Below are 22,454 nucleotides of genomic sequence, written 5' to 3' on the forward strand. Positions count from 1 at the left end.
CCTGACGTCGTAGTTATGAAACATCGGTAGCTTTTTCCTTTGGTTGTGTTGTGGTCTGGCCTGGTGACAGGCACCACAAATCGTCACAAAGTCGGGCTGCGGGTGGCTTTCAGAGTTTGAAGCGCTCTACTAGTGACTGCCGGACAGATCGACCACAAAGCTGCAAAGCTGCCTGCGCCATCTGGAACGCAGCCAGTGCAGGTAGCGTAACGACCTACGTGCTTTCTACCTGTTTCACAGATATGTGTCGCTCGTCTGTTCTGCATTGTCTGAATGCACACGTTTGTTAGTTCATAGGAACTCGGACGGAGTTTCACAACGCAAGTATTAAATTTCTAGCAAGTACATCTACATCTACATCCATACTCCGCAAGTCACCTGACGGTGTGTGGCGGAGGGTTCCTTAAGTACCTCTATCGGTTCTCCCTTCTATTCCAGTCCGATATTGTTCGTGGAAAGAAAGATTATCGGTATGCCTCTGCGTGGGCTCTAAACTCTCTGATTTTATCCTCATGGTCTCTTCGCGAGATATACGTAGGAGGGAGCAATATACTGCTTGACTCTCGGTGATGATATGTTCTCGAAACTTCAACAAAAGCCCTTACCGAGCTACTGAGCGTCTCTCTTGCAGAGTCTTCCACTGGAGTTTATCTACCATCTCTGTAATGTTTTCGCGATTACTAAATGATCCTGTAACGAAGCGCGCTGCTCTCCGTTGGATCTTCTCTATCCCTTCTATCAACCCTATCTGGTACGGATCCCACACTGGTGAGCAGTATTCATGCAGTGGGCGAACAAGTGTACTGTAACTTACTTTTTTCGGATTGCATTTCCTTAGGATTCTTTCAGTGAATCTCAGTCTGGCATCTGCTTTACCGACGATTAATTTTATATGGTCATTCTATTTTAAATCACTTCTAATGCCTACTCCCAGATAATTTATGGAATTAACTGCTTCCAGTTGCTGACCTGCTATATTGTAGCTACATGATAAAGGATCTTTCTTTCTATGTATTCGCAGCACGTTACACTTGTCTACACTGAGTTCCAATTGCCATTCCCTGCACCATGCGTCAATTCGTGGCAGATCCCCCTGCATTTCAGTACAATTTTCCATTTTAGAACCTCTCGATGTACTACAGCATCATCCGCAAAAAAACCTCAGTGAACTTCCGATGTTATCCGCAAGGTCATTTATATATATTATGAATAGCAACGTTCCTATGACACTCCCCTGCGGCACACCTGAAATCACTCTTACTTCGGAAGACTTCTCTCCATTGAGAATGACTTGCTGCGTTCTGTCATCTAGGTACTTTTCAATCCAATCACACAATGATAATTTATGCAAAGCCGAGAAAACACGGAGTGTTGCTAGCAGTGTCATGGAATTCATCAGACATAGGACTATAGTCCTGACCATGTGAAAGAACTCTAACACCTACATTTTAAGTAGAAGGACAAAGCCGTTTTTACTAGGTCACGCTGACTTGCTACTTTTCTGTCACTCAGAAGATAGTGTAGATGATAGTGTAGTATGTTTCTTCTTTTACAGAGTAACTGTTCGTCTCTGGCCCTGGGTTTCTAATGTATCTCGGCTCTAGGCGCCCCAGTCTGGAACCGCACTGCTGCTACCGGCACAGGTTCGAATCCAGCCTCGAGCATGCATGTGTGTGATGTCCTTAGGTTAGTTAGGTTTAAGTAGTTCTGAGTCTTGGGGACTGATGCCCTCAGATATTAAGTCCCATAGTGCTCAGATCCATTTGAATCATTTTATAATGTCTTCAGCTGTAGACGGGCGTTGATATATATCAACGGGGCAGGTTAAAATGTGTGCTCCGACCGGGATTCGAACCCGGGATCTCCTGCTTTCATGGCAGACGCTCTATCCATCTTTTTTTAAATTTATTTTCTCATTTCGTTCGTTTTCGTTCATTGCATCTGCTCAGGGCGGACGTCGTAAGACATCCGTTTATGTTCGTCGTTGATCCATTAACTCAGTTTTTTTATTACAGAGGGTAGCTAACCCTCTGACCGAACACTCTGAGCTACCGTGCCGGCATCCATCTGAGCCACCGAGAACATACAGAATAGTGCGATTGCTGGGACTATTTCGCGCACGCCTCCCGTGAGATCCACATTTCCACCTTGTATGTCCATGCACTACATTCATAGTGTCCCACCCCAACACACTCATTACTCATGGAAGACATTCTTCCCAAGTCCCGTAAGAGTTCGGGGAATATGTGTGCATCCGTACAGAAGAAGAGGGTCATGGCCGGTAATTCCAGAACTATATCCGAAAGAATGACACCATATCCATATATTTTCAAATGTATCTGCTTACTGTCTTACAAGGAATATGATGAGTCTGAGGTCGCAGGTTCAGTCTTTAGTAATGCTGTGTTTTAACAACTATGACACGAAAAATATGCTAATAACTCACCATGTGCATCAGGAGGAAAACAGAAAATGAGTGTCCGCGAGGTGCCGGGATCAACCTTGTATGTGATGTATATATCACGCTTCACAAAAGAAATGTTCGGAACAAACTAGAATCATTAACACAGACTGTAAAATGGCGCGTTACAGTGGTCACATGGGTATGCACCATCAGGATCGAAGGCGAGTGACTTGGGAGTTACAAACCATTTAGGATGCTCAGCTAGGGATCCACTCCTAAGGAATGCTTATAGAACAATATTTGTATAACAGAGCGATGAGACCTTTTGGGATTTAGTGCTCCCTGTCCGACAAGGATGATGAACCACGGGGCTCGACATCTGTTTTAATATTACTTTCACTTGCTAAGCACGTATTGTTATCATTGTAGTACACATGTACATTGTTTGCACAGTTTAGCGTATGCGACACCATGGCTTATCTTGCAGAAACGCTAATGTTACATCTGTCACTTCTTTCTCATTGCTTGAAATTCCGCTGGCCTTTGTGGCGGATTGGCTCTAGACGCTTCAGTCAGGAACCGCGCTGCTGCTGCGGTCGCCGGTTCTAATACTGCATCGGGCATGGATGTGTGTAATGTCCTTAGGTTAGTTAGGTTTAAGTAGTTCTACGTCTATGGGACTGATGATCTCAGAAGTTAAGTCCCAAAGCGCTAAGAGCCATTTGAACCATTTGAACTTGAAATTCCTTCGGTTCCTTTGTGACGAAATGTCAAATTCGCCAACTGCTGTTGTTGATACAATGCAGTCTTTGCTATGTTTAACGTTGCCGTTGCTCTGCTTTTTATCAACACCGCTAGCACTGTAGTACTGTTGTGAGCTACTTGTCGACTATGCAGTTGAACTACGATCCGTAGCCTCATGCTGTGCTCACCGTCGGAAACATCCAGTCCCGCCCACTGCTGCCATTTGCAGCCAATATTGTGGGTACATGGTACACTATATCTGGTGCGTCGAATGCCGTAACCGTCATTGGCCTGTTGTGAGTACGCAAGGAAGGGGTACCTTGTGGGCTGCACTAGCAGTTTTGTAGGGACATTCAGTTACTGTGATTCCTAAACAATTCAGGAACGTTTCTCTCGGTGTGGTGACAGAAGCATGCAGTAGGTGCAACTTGAGTATTAATGTGATGTCACCATAATACCGTGATCTTAGTGAAAATATTGTTATCAGCATCACGAAAAAATTCGCTCGCAACTGATCTCATGCTTTTCCTACGGATTAAGTCACATGAAGATGTCCCATACCATTGGACTCAAAGTAGTTATCAATAAAACTTCTAGTGACTCGGAGAAGCTCTTCAAGCATTCTCATACGGATCGTGGACTTCATCCTAACAGATACTGGTTTAGTACCTACTGTGGCTAGTGCACGCCCGGTATTAACCTGTCAGGTCACACAGTACGCACTCATTAATATTATCAATGAACAGTTTAGCTGTCGACGACTTGCCCAGGAGGTTCAGAAGTAAATTGTTACGACATCAGTCAGAACAGTGCTTTAAATTTCTTCTTAAACAAACTGGAAGACACTGACAAACGCTTGAACTTCTGTAGCAAGTTAAAATTCTGTGATGGCTCAGTATACGAATGTAGACTCATACCATTCGCAGACAGTGGGATAACATTTACACTACTGCAGCGTGCCGCATGGACTAGCTCAAGACTTCAGCGTGCTTCCATTTTCCCTTCATACTTTCCAAACTCATATCGAACAAGCTATTCATGTATATATACTCAGTGAAGATATACCTGCACACAGATATTAGACAAGCGAAGCTTCTGGACAGGATAATATTCCCCTCCATACCTCTGAAATTACTTGGTAGTGTTTCCAACCAACGGTGTGCACTTTTCGGACATTTTATTATGACTAATCTGTGTTGAAAACGAGCAGTTACTGGAATGCCTTCATTGTATGACCCACATCATGATGACTACAGCCCACTGTGACATAGAATGCTGCCTACTTATGTTGTTCCGGAAAGGTGTTCTAGAGCACACAGATAGGTGCATTTTATTATCATAGAGCTTCGTAGCAGATGGCTTCCACGTGTTCCTAAGTTGATCCAGCGACATCGTAAATCATTATAGCAAGCACGAGATCATCGATTTTGGACCGTGTATGAAAGGAAACTATTCAACTGGTCGGATGTACCAGATTTGTTGCTACACTGTGTCGCTGTTCATTTCCAGATTCCACGTAAAACGTTGCTACAAACGTGCTTCGCACCATGGACGCATATGCTATGGGTGACATTCACCTGGACTTCTATGGTGTCTGTGCTACAAATCGAAAGCTCTGGATTACGTCAACATTATTGCAAACAAAAAAAAAAAAAATGTCTCTGAGCACTATGGGACTTAACAGCTATGGTCATCAGTCCCCTAGAACTTAGAACTACTTAAACCTAACTAACCTAAGGACATCAGACATCACCCAGCCACGACGAGGCAGAGAAAATCCCTGACCCCGCCGGGAATCGAACCTGGGAACCCGGGCGTGGGAAGCGAGAACGCTACCGCACGACCACGAGATGCGGGCCAACATTATTGCAGACCGCCTGCATTTGTTTATGTTCGATGACATTCCCAACGACGATGGCATCTTCTAGCGGGATAACTGCACGTGTAAAAAGATCACAATTGTGCTACAGCGCTCTTTTGACGTCTTGGACAACACAAACAGGTGACAGAAGTCATGCGATAGCGAAATGTACATACGAAGATGGTGTTAGTATCGCATTCATATGAAGGGGCAGTGCGTTAGAAAAGCTATAAACGGGCAGCGCATTAGACAAGCTTGTACTCAGGTGATTCATGTAAAAAGATTTCCACTGTGATTATGGCAGCACGACGGGAATTAACAGTTTTTGAACGTGGAGTAATGTTTTGGAGCGAGATGCCTGGGTCTTTCCACTTCGGCATTCGTTAGGTAGTTTAGTATTTCGAGATCCACGGTGTCAAAGAATTTGCAGAGAATACCGAATTTCAGGCTTTACTTCTCACCACGAAATACGCAGTGGCCGACGGCCTTCACTTACGGGCCCAGAGCAGCGATGTTTCTGTATAGTTGTCAGTACTAATAGCCAAGCAACATTTGTATAGAAGAACCTCAGAAATCAATGCGGAACATACGACGAACGGCAAAATTTGGCGTTAATGTTACATGGGAGCAGGCGCCCGACGCGAGTGGTTTAGCTAACAGCATGAAATCGTCTGCAACATCTCTCCTGCGATCGCAACCACATCGATTGGAAATCTGTGGCATGGGCAGATAAGCCCCGATTTTAGTTGGTAAGAGCTGATGGTAGAGTTCGAGCTGGACACAGACCCTAGGAAGCCATGGATCCAGGTAGTCAACAAGGCATTGCGCAAGATGGCGGTGGCTCCATAATGATGCGTGATGTGTTTACATGGTAAGAGCTGGATCCTTTCGTACAGTGAACTGATATTCGACTAGTAATCTCTATATTCGGTTATTTCGAGATCATTTGCAGTCATTCATCTACTTCATGCTTACAAACAACAGAGTCATGTCACGGAACCACAACTGTTTACGACTGGTTTGAAGAACATTCTGAGCAAATCGAGAAAATGATTTAACCACCCAGTTTGCCCAACGTGAGTACCCTCGAAAGTTTATGGAACATAATCGTGAGGTCAGTTCGTGCACAACACCCTGCACCGCACTGCTAGATATGGACGGCTATAGAGAGAGCTTGGCTCAAAATTTCTGCAGGAGACTTCCAACAGATTGTTCACGCCACGTCGAGTTGCTGCACTACGCCGGACAAATGGAGATCCAACACGATATTAGGATGTATGCCATGACTTTTGTCACCCCCGTGGATGTTCACATAACCTAAGCCCACATGTGGGATGCTGCTGAGGGCCCGTTCCCGCCCACAAACCAGTGGCCCATATTTTATGGAAATCGCTTGACCTGAGTGTAGACATCTGGCGCCACATGGTTCCGTAAACCTACACAGGACTTTTCGAATCCATGCCAGGCAGAATCGCTGCTGTATCATGTTCAAAAAGTAGACCAACACGCTGTTAAGCAGTTGGTCATAATGTTTTGGCCTATAACTGCAAGTTCAGCACGAAAATACGGAATTTTAGACGTAAAATTGTGTAATTTGATATATCCCCCTGCTGGGCTCACAAGGGGAAGGCCTGAGAGACGGCCAACCGATTCGGCTCACATTTGGCAGGTCGCTTGTGTAAAGCCTAAAAGGAAGGAATCTAAGATATTTAGGGTCAACACCCCCACGATTTTGAGAAAATCACCCCTAAAGGTTATGACGAGTGATCCACTCAAAATTGGCGGGATCGATAGATAATTGTAAATAGAGCAATTTTTATCATCAGATATGGGTTCCGAAAACGCATACTTTTCCAGAAATGGAGGTAAGAAACTTTTACAACTGCCGGCTCTGTAGCCATATGGTTAACGCCTGTAGCCGACAGCGCCGATAATGCAACGGCCAAGGTAACTGGTTGGGAATCGGAAAACCCGGGTTCGAATCTCGCAGAAACCTAGCGGGTGTTATTCTTTTTTGGTCGTAGCTTTTCATATCTCAATTGATAGGGATAGGAGGGTTAATAAGGTAAGTAAATCAATAAATAATGATAATAATAAGGTAGGCAAACTAATATCCCAAACGCCGTGAATTAGTAAAGTATTAAACTTTTAAGCCTTGTTACATGAAAACAACTCCGAGTAAAAGTGCTGCGACTTCCTCACGAGGGACGCTTGTTTACAGCGAGGCACGGGATAGAATGCACGCGGGGAGAGTTATGTTGTCTCGATTGCCTCTTCGTCATATCATAGGGAAGGAACAATGTAGTTGTAAAAAGATTGCATTTAGTAGATGCTCTTGGTGCCGTGAGTATATTTGTTTCCAATGTTTATATGACAAGTACCATCCATCTAGTTGTTCGAACAAAAGTGAGGACACGTAACAATGACTGGAAGAGCCCTTGTAAAGTGACCTGGAGTAACATTTTAGTTGTTAACTATCCCAAGAGGTTTGAGAAATTTATTTGCCTACCTTATTATCATTCCTTGTTGATTTACTTACCCTATTAAACATCCTATCCCTATCAATTGAGATATGGAAAAATACGAACCAAAAGAATAACATCCACTACGTTTTTTTCGAGATTCGCAGCTAGTTACCTTGGCCGTTGCGCTATCGGTGCTGTCGGCGAAAAAGAGTTGAGCATGTGGGTACAGAAGCGGCAGTTGTTAAAGTTTCTTACCTCGATTTCTGGAAAAGTATGCGCTTACAGACCCCATACCTGGTGATTAAAAATGCTCTATTTACGATTATATATCGATCCCGCCAACTTTGAGTCGATCGCTCGTTGCAAACTTTAGGGGTGATTTTCTCAAAAACGTGGGGTTTTTGACCCAAAATATCTTAGATTCCTTAGTTTTAGGTTGTACACAAGCAACCTGCCAAATTTGAGTCGAATCGGTTGGCCATGTCTGAGGCCTTCCCCTTGTCAGACAGTGATGTAGAAAGCAATTATTTATTGGTCAGGTCCACATTAAACCTTTAGTTTAACAAATATGGCTTTCCTGATCCTGTCATACGTTCTGGGAAATTCCAAGCGACTTCACAGGCTACGTTGTAACCCCCCAAAAATTTTCTTGTAATGTATTCGCATTCGTGTTGACGCACCACGTGAACATCTCTGTCTTGCATTTGGCCCAGTTGCGCAGATACGAGTAAATTAGAAGCATCTCCTGGGCGACTGTGTCTCTACTGCAGCGGATAGCCGCATCACAAGTTATGTCGGGTGCTTTCCGTACGGGCCGCACAAAATCCAATTGCTCGACCAATCAAGTCAGCGTAATTCCGCCCCTCCGGCCACGGAGCCTTCTTTTTGCCCCTCCTCTCCCCCCCGCCCTGTCCCCCCCCCCCCCTCAGGCAGCCCCCTGCTTCACTAAGACGCAATCTAATTTCCACCGGCCCTGGCTCCTCGCTGTGGGCATTTTTCTGTGCCTCCAGCCGCTATCCTCTGCCGCTCCCTCCCGCGTCCGCCACCCCACCCTTTTGCCGTAAAAATGAGATTTGCTGCGCCTCGGACGTGGTAAGTGATTTAGAAACACTGTCTCCTCGAGCGACCACAATTTTTGCGGGAGCTGCTCTTTCATCTGGAGCCGCGCTGCACTCTTGGGAGCCAAAACACTGACTCAAGTCCTGGCAACAGTTCAGAGTGTCCTTCTTTTCCTTGCAGTCAGTGGTCACCCACTAAGTCGCTGCAGCAAGAAGTTCGCCGACGGACACCACCTCCCGAAGGAAGAAAGGATCTCTCTGTTCATATATAAGGGGCGATCAAAACGCTTCTGTCCAATGGCCTTGGAGCAGCGTATATGCAACGCGACTCGGATGCGCGAATGTAAGCACGACCGTATAGGCAACGGGTTATTGTTGCATTTGAACGGAAAGGTTTTTATTGCCCCATATACAATACTTAAATGACTAAATTAAAAAAAAATCTTATGAAGAGATCAGCTTTTGACCTGTTTTTGATGACGCCTATCTGTTGTTAATTTGTGTTCGTACTTTTAAAACCTCATGTGCTGTTGCAGATATTCTTTAAAGCGTTTTTTTCTGTAATCAAGTGTGAAATTTCCGTAGTTATCTTTAATGTTGCTGTGTAACAAATAAATCTGAAAAGGCCTTATCAGATTTTCGCTGTTCAATTTGCAATTCATGTTGCTTGTTGGGACGTTGTGGCTATGTAGGTGTAAATTTTACCATGTGTGTATTTTAGTGTACCTTATCAGGGCTGTTCCATTAATGGTGTTAACCTATAAACCTATAACATCAAACGATACCTATACTCTGTTTTTCTTATGACGATCTTTCTTGATACGTGAAATTGTTTCCATCTGCTGCTCCTTCCAACGTAAAGATGACAATATCTGAGTGGCATAGCGGATGTGCCATAAAATTATAGCTTGATCTGCATAGAATCTTCAATAGATGAATTTTCTCCCCTGTTATGGTTCAGTAGAAAGCTTAAAAACTGTAGAAGGTTTCGAAAAATTCTGTTTTTCTTGGGTCAAGATGTTTTTGTTGTTAATATTTGAAGCAGTTCTTGCTCACTTGCTTCCTCAATTACGTTTATCATCTAAAAAAAAGACACAAATATTATCTATCTTTAGCAATCGTTTATTTTAATTTTAACCATATGTTTCATCCATTCATATCAGGTAAATTGATTAAGCCTAGTTGTTAAAAACAAACAAAATCAATTAACTTCTCATGCTCAGGGTTAACTGTCATGCAGAGTTTTTTGAAGGCTGTCATATTCACCGTTGACTAGAAATAATTTATTTCACAGCTGCTACTTCTTTTCCGTATCACTTGAAAATGGTCCAAAGACCGAAGCTGCAATTGTGAAATAAACAATTTCTACAGTCAACGGTGAATATGATGTCCTTTACAAGACCAAATTTAGATTTTAATACTGACTTTCTTATATAATTCTAATTTCTATATTTATTTACCAAATACATTAATGTGTTAAATTGTGCTCTTACTTTTAAAAGCTCATGGGCTGCGACTGTTATAGAGGTTAAATCTTTTAAGTGGTTTTTTGTTTCCTCAAGTGTTAAATTGCCTTATTTATTTTTAGGATTACCAAGTAACAAATAAATCTGAGTGCAGCTTATCAGATTTTCGCTGTTCAATTTGCAATTCATCTTGCTTGTTGGCATTTTGTGGCTATGTAGTTTTAAATTTTAACATATGTGTTTTTAGAGCACCTAATCAGCTGGACTGAGCTCACGATGGTCACCTTAAGCCAACGCCTGATTAATAACCAAAAGTATTTCTTTCAGTTCCTTGAATGGGGATGTAATATTATAATTATTTTAATTGTTTAAATTTTCTTAATATTGATTCTCTCACTGCTCTGAGGCCTTGCGCCTACTTAGCCAACAACGAACAACACAGATTATGCAGGCACGTATCTCACAACAGACACCTTTTCAGACGACAGACATGGGACGGCCTTGCCACCAGGAGGCAACCCAAGCGCCAGTAGAGGTCACTGTTACCGCTGACGTTCGGGGGGCTATATGACCAGAATTAGTACCTGGCATTCAGGAAGTATTTAGACTAGTATCTGGGGCATGCTCCAGGAGTTCGCCCTGTGGGAGTTTCCTGGAACGACTGAGAATAAGGGTCTAATTTTGCAGCCGCAGCTACGACGACAGCACTGTCTACATTGACATTCGCCTTCTCGTGCTGCCAGCTATGGACCTGCACCATTCGTGGTCACAACAACGATGAGATGTTGCCTCCAAGGCTGTGACCAGAAACTTGAATTCGCAACATGTCTCTTTGTTTTCATCGGCAGTATGACGAACTTATACTTTTATGTGTACCTTTGCCACTTTAATTTTTGATTTTTCTCTCTGAACTTTAACTTTTGCACATCCGTTTTGGACTCTGATTGTGACGTTCTTAGTACATGGACAGTGGATTTGGGAATTTCGAATATACTGTAACAGTTACAGGTGTTCAGCCTTCACATATTATATACTGAAGAAGTGACTTATTTCCAGTTACCGTGTTCCACACTAACCCCTATCAGAGGAGGCTATGTGTGTTACTATAGACTTCATACTCATTTTCTGCCTGGGTATGTTTCGTGTGCCACCTTCGGTGGGGCGGCCGGTGTGGCCAAGAGGTTCTAGGCGCTTCAGTCTGGAAGCGCGTGACTGCTACGGTCGCAGGTTCGAATCCTGCCTCAGGCATGGATGGGTGTGATGTCCTTAGGTTAGTTAGGTTTAACTAGTTCTAAGTTCTAGGGGACTGATGACCTCAGATGTTAAGCCCCATAGTGCTCAGAGCCATTTGAACCATTTGAACCTTCGGCGGAATAATCATTTGGCAACGAGATATTTTCTTTCTCAGACCAGTGTGCTCTGACTAGAGTAGACAGTGTTATGCTGTGTGTTCATATGCTTACAGCACGACGGAGCAGTTGGATATCTCTGCCCAGGTTACTGCTCCAGCACATGCAGTGGAATCATCAACTCCTGATCGAGTGGCTGGCGGCCATTTACACGTTGCCTCCGGAGCTCCTCAACAGCCTTTTCAGGATTCACTCCATAGAAAAGGGCTTCCGGACGGCGTCACTGCCATTCCAGCGGTTTTGCAAGAAGGTGGAGCAAACTACAGTGCATGCATGGAACAGCACGTCTTAGTCCACAATATCCCAGGCATTTACCACCTCCTGCAACAACTTAACCAGGAAGTGGAACCCCACACTGTGCCCTATGACAGATTGAAGCCCAATTTGTTACAATACTTTGATTCACACGTGCTAGCGGTGGCAGCTGCCACAATCTTAACAAACAATCTTAGCGTTAATGGACTGCCTGCCTCCACACTTTTTTTCGCGATTGCCGTTTCCACGGTAGTAATCCTCAGTGTAAGCAATCATGTTCTATTATCTTAAATGTCGGTCAGAGAAAAAAATTACGTGCACACCTCCGATGAAGGCCTGCGCACGAATCTCTGTAAACTGAAGGACGCTTCCTCAGGAACATTTCTCCCAGTTACCAGGACTTTTGAACAGAATCTCAGATTTACAGCCCCTCTGCAGGACCAATCACAAATGTTCACTGACTGACGAACGTGCCTATCTGAGCCGCAGCCACGACCTCCACCCCGATAGGATTCACATATTGCAGGCAAAGACTCCATTGTCAGACGCCACCGTTAACAGCCCCCTTCCAGTAGCCAGCGTTTTAATATTCACCAGAGAGGCCAGTACCACTACTGCCGCTCGAAGTGCACCTCTTGTGGAAAATCCAGGTGGAGCTGAACTGTGCTAAGAAGAATTCAGACTGCGCGTGTATGGACAGCTGTAACGCTCGGCTAGATGACAGGGCGGAACTATCCTACATCTCCTACAGCTAATGTTTTATTGCCTGGCTCTATTTGTGAGCGGATCACGAAAGGAAATCACCAGTAATAGTACAACATACTCTCAGCCATACATCACAGGCTAGCCTGTGGCGAGTATGTATGTAGATGTACAAGCAGTCTCTTGTTCAGAGTCACAGTTTGCATGTTTCGCCGGAGTGTCAGCTCTAATTAAAGCAAACTGATGATTAAGAGTGAAGATTTGAAGGACAAAGCGTCGTAATATCAGCATGCCAGCTCCGATAACCTGGTAATTGCTTCGTAAATTTAATAAGTGAGAATAAAATAAGGCGTTAATAACCAGAAAGGGCCAAAGAAAATGGTACACATGGCTAATTCTGTGTAGGGCCTCCTCGAGCACCCGGAAGTGCCGCAACACGACGTGGCTTGAACTCGACTAATGTCTGAAGTAGTGCTGGAGGGAACTGACACTCGTTTTGTATTATCACGTAATAGGGGAGAGAGTGTGGCAGATATGATACACGAGTTGGGATGGAAGTCATTACAGCAAAGACGTTTTCCGTCGCGGCGAGACCTTTTTACGAAATTTCAGTCACCAACTTTCTCTTCCGAATGCGAAAATATTTTGTTGAGCCCAACCTACATAGGTGGGAATGATCATCAAAATAAAATAAGAGAAATCAGAGCTCGAACAGAAAGGTTTAGGTGTTCGTTTTTCCCGCGCGCTGTTCGGGAGTGGAATAGTAGAGAGATAGTATGATTGTGGTTCGATGAACCCTCTGCCAAGCACTTAAATGTGAATTTCAGAGTAGTCATATAGACGTAGATGTATGAATCCTACAGGGTTGTCCATAAATCCGTAAAGGTACGAGGGGGTGGAGAGCTCTTCCGAACAACACGTTGCAAGGCATCCCAGATATGCTCAACAATGTTCATGTGTGGGGCGTTTGGCGACCAGTGGAAGGGTTTAAACTCAGAAAAGTGTTCCTGGAACCACTCTGTAGCAACTCTGGGCGTGTGGGGTGTCGCATTGTCCTTCTGGGATTGCCCAAGTCCGCGGATGCACAATGGACATACATGGATGCAGACGGGATGCTTACATACTTATCACCTGTCAGAGTCAGATGTAGACTATCAGGGATCCCATATCACTAGAAATGCACACGCCTCACACCATTACAGAGGCTCCACAAGCTTGAACAGTTCGCTACTGACACACAAGATCCATGGATTCACGAGGCTGTCTCCATAAGCTTACACGTCCATCCGCTCGATGCAATTTGATACTAGACTCGTCCGACAAGGCAACATGTTTCCAGTCATCAACAGTCCAATGTCCAATTGAGCTAGGCTCAAGCATTGTGTAGTGCAGTCATCAATGGTACACGAGTGGGTCTTCGGCTCCTAAATCACGTATCGATGACGTTTTGTTGATTGGTTCACACGATGGTACTTGTTGATGGCCCAGTATTGAAATCTATAGCAATTTGCAGAAGTGTTGCCCTTCTGTCATGTTGAACAATTCTCTTCAGTCATCGATGGTCCCGTTCATGCAGGATCTTTCTCCGTTCACAGCGATGTTGGCGATATGATGTTTCACCGGAGTCTTGATATTCACGGTACAATCGTGAAAGATCATATGGGAAAATCTCCACTTCACCGCTACCTCGGAGGTGCTGTGTCCCATCGCTCGTGCGCCGACTGTAGCTCCACTTCCAGATTCACATATATCTTGATAACCTGCTATTGTACCAGCAGCCACCGGTCAAAAAACTGCGCTAGTTACTTGTCTTATATAGGCGTTGCCGAGCGCAGCGCCATGTTCTGCTTGTTTACATATTTCTGTATTTGAATACGCATGCCTATACCAATTTCTTTGACGCTTCAGTGTAGTATATGTATGTTTTACAATGTTTCGTACCTAAAATATAATGTTACATAGTACTTTCACGGGTATTGCATAATCTTTTAATGCAAGACACAGTTACTGAAGCAGGTGGTGGTTTTGCAGCAACTGACAATAACGTCTACAATCAAATTGTGCAGAGAGCAGAGGAAGAAGGAGTAACAGGCAAATGCAGCTGAACTGTACGCAGGACTATAATATTATACAAGGAAGTGCATAAGAGTTCCAATGAGAAGCCTTCCCGCTAAACATCCCTGCTGCAAGTTTCTTGGGGACTTTTCCAATCATGTAGTACACTCCTGTAAATTGAAATAAGAACACCGTGAATTCATTGTCCCAGGAAGGGGAAACTTTATTGACACATTCCTGGGGTCAGATACATCACATGATCACACTGACAGAACCACAGGCACATAGACACAGGCAACAGAGCATGCACAATGTCGGCACTCGTACAGTGTATATCCACCTTTCGCAGCAATGTAGGCTGCTATTCTCCCATGGAGACGATCGTAGAGATGCTGGATGTAGTCCTGTGGAACGGCTTGCCATGCCATTTCCACCTGGCGCCTCAGTTGGACCAGTGTTCGTGCTGGACGTACAGACCGCGTGAGACGACGCTTCATGCAGTCCCAAACATGCTCAATGGGGGACAGATCCGGAGATCTTGCTGGCCAGGGTAGTTGACTTACACCTTCTAGAGCACGTTGGGTGGCACGGGATACATGCGTAGGTGCATTGTCCTGTTGGAACAGCAAGTTCCCTTGCCGATCTAGGAATGGTAGAACGATGGGTTCGATGACGGTTTGGATGTACCGTGCACTATTCAGTGTCCCCTCGACGATCACCAGAGGTGTACGGCCAGTGTAGGAGATCGCTCCCCACACCATGATGCCGGGTGTTGGCCCTGTGTGCCTTGGTCATATGCAGTCCTGATTGTGGCGCTCACCTGCACGGCGCCAAACACGCATACGACCATCATTGGCACCAAGGCAGAAGCGACTGTCATCGCTGAAGACGACACGTCTCCATTCGTCCCTCCATTCACGCCTGTCGCGACACCACTGGAGGCGGGCTGCACGATGTTGGGGCGTGAGCGGAAGACGGCCTAACGGTGTGCGGGACCGTAGCCCAGCTTCATGGAGACGGTTGGGAATGGTCCTCGCCGATACCCCAGGAGCAACAGTGTCCCTAATTTGCTGGGAAGTGGCGGTGCGGTCCCCTACGGCACTGCGTAGGATCCTACGGTCTTGGCGTGCATCCGTGCGTCGCTGCGGTCCGGTCCCAGGTCGAAGGGCACGTGCACCTTCCGCCTTCCACTGGCGACAACATCGATGTACTGTGGAGACCTCAGGGCCCACGTGTTGAGCAATTCGGCGGCACGTCCACCCGGCCTCCCGCATGCTCACTATACGCCCTCGCTCAAAGTCTGTCAGCTGCACATACGGTTCACGTCCACGCTGTCGCGGCACGCTACCAGTGTTAAAGACTGCGATGGAGCTCCGTATGCCACGGCAAAGTGGCTGACACTGACGGCGGCGGTGCACAAATACTGCGCAGCTAGCGCCATTCGACGGCCAACACCGCGGTTCCTGGTGTGTCCGCTGTGCCGTGCGTGTGATCATTGCTTGTACAGCCCTCTCGCAGTGTCCGGAGCAAGTATGGTGAGTCTGACACACCGGCGTCAATGTGTTCTTTTTTCCATTTCCAGGAGTGTATTATAAGGTCTCGGAAAAGAGATGGTTCTGGAAATCCTAAAGGCGTTAGTTTCCGTATCTCTTAAGGATAGATGTAGAATAAATAAGGGTGCGTAAGAAGTATTTTTAATACCTTTCAAATTAATGGGATAACACAGTAGATGTGTATAAGTAAAGATGAAGCTTTTGGTCTATTGGATGGCTGGGGTAGGAAGAAGATACCTTTAAAACTGATGATACTAAAGTTGTTGAAGGTGTAGCATCTTTCCCATCCTTCTAAAGCCATTAGACTTGAGAGAAGAATCCGAGATGCCCGTCCTAATTTAACGTTACAGAAAACGTTTGAGTTTTGTATAAGAAAATATGAAGACGAACATGAAATTCCAATGAAAAAGAATTACTGTTATGTGTTTAGCAGTAAATTTAATTTGCACTTAAAGGCGCCCTCGATTAACATCTGTTCCAAATGTGGCATAGCAACTTAGATACGAAGACGCACGATGTAGATCACAACCTGCATGCACTGTTCACGATCGTCCAACAGGCCAACCTCAGATATAAAGATAAAATATAAATATAAGATAAAAATATAAAGTTGTGTTATTTTGTTCACCAAGCGAAATACTTGGGTCACCTTTTTAATGTGTCAAGCAGCCATCTTACTCCACAGTACATCGAGGTGGGACCAAAACTTCTGTTCACCCATCAACACCAGGCAGCTGAAATAAGTGATGAGGCAGCTCAGTTATTACCGTAAATTTATTCTGCGTGCAGCAGCCATCGCAGAACTTTTGCACCACTTTTTATGCCAAAACGTTTGGTGGCAGTTGACCCCTGCATGTGAGAAAGCCTTCCGGGCTTTAAACAGGCCCTCCTCTGTCCTGCATACGTCATGTTATTGACTGTTTTGGGTTGGTACTGTCGTCTGCGACTGACAAGGTGGAGCGAAAAATTGCATTTGCATGATTTTCAGTGCGATAGGGTTGGCAGCTGCGATGAATTTTTTGAAAGATTTGTTGATGCCTTCAGCTGCTATTCTCTATACGTCAAATACGATTGTACAATTTCGGCCTGCGGCCATTTTAAAGTACCCTATGGATGAGTGTTTGGTAGTAAATTGTCATACAACAGCTGCCCAAAAGCAACGTGCTCCTAAAATAGTGTGAACATCTCGGCTTTATTTTATGAACATAACATGGTGTTACAGGAGCAACGATATACATGAGATAATTTACTACTAAAATCATCCATAAAATACATTAAATAAAGAGAATGGCAGATGACGGCATCAAGAGATATTGTGTACACAAGGCTCTCAGCTGTATAGCATAATTATGGTCAGATAGAAAAATTCAGCCTAGTAATCAAGGTTAGCCCAAAAAAGTTTCACGACTCCGTCTACAGCCACCAGTTCAAGCTGTTTACGGACCACAAGCCTCTACTCCTTCCTTTCAAAGTGTTTTAGGTATTCTGTCCAAAAAGGCACTCTTCAGTGTTTAGGTCTGTTTCTTTGAAGCTATAACCGTGACATTGGTACCATTCAACAGTCCAACATACTAACGCTGATCTCATTCTACATCCATCACTTGGCCAAGACCCTGCCTTTGACATATTTCCCAAAGTGTGCTTTCACCTGGACGTAGCCAGTGAGGTAGCTGTGCTTAGCTGTCCACTGTGCGGCAAGATCACAGCGCCAGGCTGCCAAGGGCACAGTACTGCGTGAGGTTCTCCAACTGGTGCATCATAGTTGTCACCAGATTACAGGCAGCTGTGACACCCAGATCTTAAAGCCTACTGGTATTAATGGAACAAGCTCTCGACCCTGAATGATGTCCTACTGCTACAGGGGGCAATACCCATACTGGGATCTTGATTCCAGCGGCCCTCAAGCACCACATCGTATTACTCTTGCACGTCGAGCACCGCGGAATTTTGCTCACCAAGCGCCTGACCTGCCAACATGTTTACTGGTAGGACGTGAATATGGAAATCATCCACACTCCTGCCCATCTGCCAGACCAATCAAGCCACCACTCTGTTTTCTACCTTGAGCAGACACTTGTCCCTGATCGACGCTGTACTAGGATTTTTCTCGTTCTTTCCTGGGATACTCCTGGTTAATTGACATAAATGCTGGCAATGGCTTCCCTTACGTCTCACGCATGTTTACCATGTCCACAGAGCAGAACATTCAAACTCTGTCCCACATTTTTTCAGTTGAAGGGCTGCAAGGAACTAATGCCATGATTAACTGCCCTACATCTGCTTACACAAAACCGGCTGCGGAGGGCGAGCGGTTCTAGGCGCTCAGTCCTTATGGTACTCTGCTTTGTCACTAACATGACAGAGTTGTAAGACTTTGTGGTCTCCTGACCTTCATTGCTTACATATTCCGCCCTCACAATCATATTCCGCACATAAAGACCCTTCATTCAAACCCAAACTCGATAAGATAAAGTCAATGTTGTATGAATTTATGTAAACGATGTGTAAATAACTAGTAAATCGCAGGTGCGCACCAAGATTGAAATATTCGTGGCTGGCATACACAAACACATTCAAGACACAATGGTTGCAGGGGCTTTTAGTTCGGGAGAGACAACCGCATGCAAGGAGGCCGGTCCCTTCAGAGGACGAGACAACTGATCTACGTCGGCCGGTGACTGCCCATAGAGCAGACAGCGTTTTCCCGAGTGAAAGGAAGAACGACCCCATGTTCGACTTAGAAGCAAATTCCGCTACATTGTGTGGGTGTGCCCAGCCTAAGCACTCTTTTCAAACATAGCATGCAGTTTCAGAGGTTTTCACAGGGTGACAGCAAACGCCAAACGCTGATGCTACAGATTTCCAGATTGGACGCCTTAAATGAAACGTCATTCTCCCGTTTAAGAAGAGCAATGATGATTGGCAGACGATATTCCTGACGCCTTGAGCTGAAGGAGTAATGGAAGAGACCGAAAGATATACCCCTTCATGTCTGGTGTGGAGAGGGGCCGTTGTGTTGTCGCTTTTGGAGCGAGAACACGTAACAAGAGCGTGTGCTCTCGTACATGTACTCAAAGAGCGAGGAATAAGTCTCTCCTCAGTACTTCACTGGGAGAGCACATCTGTCGAGAGCGAATCGGAGTGCTACTCTATATTGAGTCCTTGCGATTAATCGTTGTTCACTGTGTTGGCTGCCACACTTAAAATGCGGTGTGAACGGACAGAGTTATAGTTAAACAACTGCGAGCGAATTTTTGAGTGGCATCGCGGTGAACTGGTTATCTGACCGGTGTACCACGCCAATAGTTAGACTAGGGGCGAATAGGAGTCCTTGACTTCATCAAGGCGTAGTGAGAGTTTGATTGGCGAAGGTCAATCCGGATAGAACGAGAGTTATCTTATATGTCATCAGCGAGCGGCGCAGACAGCAGTCATCGCAGCTTACGGTATTGTGCGCTATGGCTCTTGCAAGCCTCATATTTCCTCGACAACAGTACACTTCACTGCATTTCACATGCAACTGCCTCAACCGTACCTAGCAACATTCTAACGGATAATTATTCAAGTTGCGTAGGTTCGGCTGTCAGCCATTCTGTCAAGTCAGTAACAATCTTCAACTTTGTATAGAAATTTCATTAGCGAATCGTATCCTTAAGAGGTAACTTCACATTCCGAAAAGAGCCCGGAAATAACTTGTTCAGTTCGTAACTAAATGTGCCATTGTGATTTCTCAGAATTTTTGAAAAAAAAATTTTCGTTAGTTTCATGTTTTTCTTACACTAACTAGCACTACTCCAGTACGCAAGTATCCCACTAGTTACGTAAGAAATTTTGTGAATTTTTGTGTCATTTCCTTACAGCGGACGACACTAGAAGATATTTATTGCTGAAAGTTTTTCAGGCATTTCTCTTTAGAACGGTAGGAGCGTCTGTCTGACTTCTGTAGTAGTGTGGGGGTGGAAATTGCATCTTGCAGGAGCCACAGGGTAAAGGGTACATCTCAGATTAATCCGTTGCACAGAGTGACAGAATAGCACCCACACGCTCACAGTGTTTCTCAACTTCGTTGTTCTCATTATGCTTCACTTGCATACTTGGGTGACATGGGTGTTCGCAGATGCTGCGATAGCTTCTGTGTTTGCCACAACGTGCTCATCATTTCCCCTTACCTGACATTCTACCAGTCATTGGAACGGGTGGTTTGGCTTTAAGGAACATGTACGAATTTTTAGTGTCTGCTGGGAACATTATACTGGTGTGGTCCACAGCTGTCCAAGCTTCACTGCCATCACCCTTTGGACGAAGGCCTTACGTTCTTGCTGGCTTCTTATCATTGCACTCTCCAGGATGGTCCAACCCACCACTAAAACTGACCACAGTTATCAATAACAATTATCTGTCATCCATCTCATCAGTACCCTCCCCTCCTCTCTGTAGTTAGCCACCACTGTTTCTCTCCAAGATTACATGTGATTCACTTGCTTCACTAAAGGCTGCCAGCATTTGTTCTGAACTGGTCTACGGCCGATGTGACATTTCGAGATGGCAAAGAGTGCCATGAGCACATTAACCAATTGTGGCCCTGCTGTGGTCCACTTCCTGGGTCTACCATCATTTGTTCCATGACTGGAGTCCTTCATAATGCCCACCCCAAACACTGCCAGCCTGTTCCAGTTCTAGCCTTTGCCCAGCTGCCTGAAGGGAGCTTGAGCTGCTCCACATGAAATACCAGCACCCACACCGATGGAAATGGACGTCATAACCCCCTCCTCTGTCAACCACCCCAGCCGCCAGCGGAGGCCTAGTCATGTCTAGGGCCGTCAAATGTGCTACCATCTCTCTCCTCCTTTGGGTGAGGAGAGGAAGGGAGTATTCAGGCCTTGCACCTACTCATCACAGACCTTGTATAGGAAGCTGTTCAGTCACCAGGTGGAAATCCAAATGCCGCCAGAGGTCACTGGCCCTCCAAACCTTTTCTCCTCTGTGGGCCACATGATCACAAAAGCACTTGCAGTGTCCTGGCGCTTGAGAAATATTTGGGCTTGTGCCAAGGCTATGTTCCGGGAGATTCCTGGGTCAGGCGTCGATTGTGGAAGCATTCCCACAATTGCGATCCATGTCTACCATCTTCTCCGGGATGTGCCAGATAAGGACCTTGACCATTTTTGGCCCCTACACTGAAGAGATGTGGCCTCTGACACCATGAGCAACAAAGGGGCTCTGTAATATTTGTGTTTGTTTTTCATTGGCAATACGCGAGACATAATCTTTTATGTATCTTACTGCAGTAACTACCTTTGCTAGTCCTCTGGAGCTTTAACTTTTGTGTGTTTCTTCTGGACATTGATAGCGGCACACTTAGTGTATGGACATTGCATTTAGGATCTTTCAGTTTACTGTGACATTGCCAGGCCTCCAGACTTCACCTATTATTGTACTTTCAATATTAAAGAAGTGGCCTCTTTTCCATTGATGTGTTCCAAACTAAATCCTGTCGGAAAAGATTATTCTTGTGTACTTATTTTGTACGTGGATACTTTTCCTATGGACATATTAAACACTCGTAGGTGCAAGCGTTAAAATAAAATTTACATATCATGTAATTCTCATTGTGAGATTCACTAACAATTTTTTTCTGGCTCTTATAACACCTGCTGTGGAATGTTCATTTTATCAGTGTTAAAAATCTCCTGATGGGAATAAATGTTGTTAACATTATTTTGGATTCAGCAAGTAACCGCGCCGGACGCGGTGGTCTCGCGGTTCTAGGCGCACAGTCCGGAACCGTGCGACTGCTACGGTCGCAGGTTCGAATCCTGCCTCGGGCATGGATGTGTGTGATGTCCTTAGGTTAGTTAGGTTTAAGTAGTTCTATGTTCTAGGGGACTGATGACCACAGCAGTTTAGTCCCATAGTGCTCAGAGCCATTTGAACCATTTTTAGAAAGGGCAGATCATGTTCGGAACAAATACTAAACCTCAAAAACATTATGGCATACCAAAAATCAAGGGCAAAGACATCTGCTTCGTTGATTTCAAAAAAGCACATGATTCGATTGATAGCGAATCTCTGTTATCAGTCCTGGAAGAAATGGGTTTGGATAAGAAAACAACCAATATTACAAAAGCGACCCTTACAAATACATTTTCGAAAGTTAAATTTATGGGCGTACTATCGGAACCCTTTGAAATAAAAACGGGAGTGCGACAGGGCGATGGGCTCTCGCCGTTGCTGTTCAATTGTGAGCTTGAGAAAGTAGTCAGAGAATGGAACACAAATATTAAGAGTGGTATAAGACTGGGTTGCAAAAAGAAGAACCTTAAAGTAAATTGCATGCTTTTGCAGATGATATGGCCCTGTTTGCTGAAACAATGGAAGAAGCACGGGAGCAAATCCTTGAACTAAAGAAACAAGCAGCTAAAATTGGTCTTCACACCTCCTTTGAAAAAACTAAGATATTGACAAACACCAAGCACTCATGT

The sequence above is a fragment of the Schistocerca gregaria genome, chromosome 6, assembly GCF_023897955.1.
Source record: "Schistocerca gregaria isolate iqSchGreg1 chromosome 6, iqSchGreg1.2, whole genome shotgun sequence".
NCBI lineage: Eukaryota > Metazoa > Arthropoda > Insecta > Orthoptera > Acrididae > Schistocerca > Schistocerca gregaria.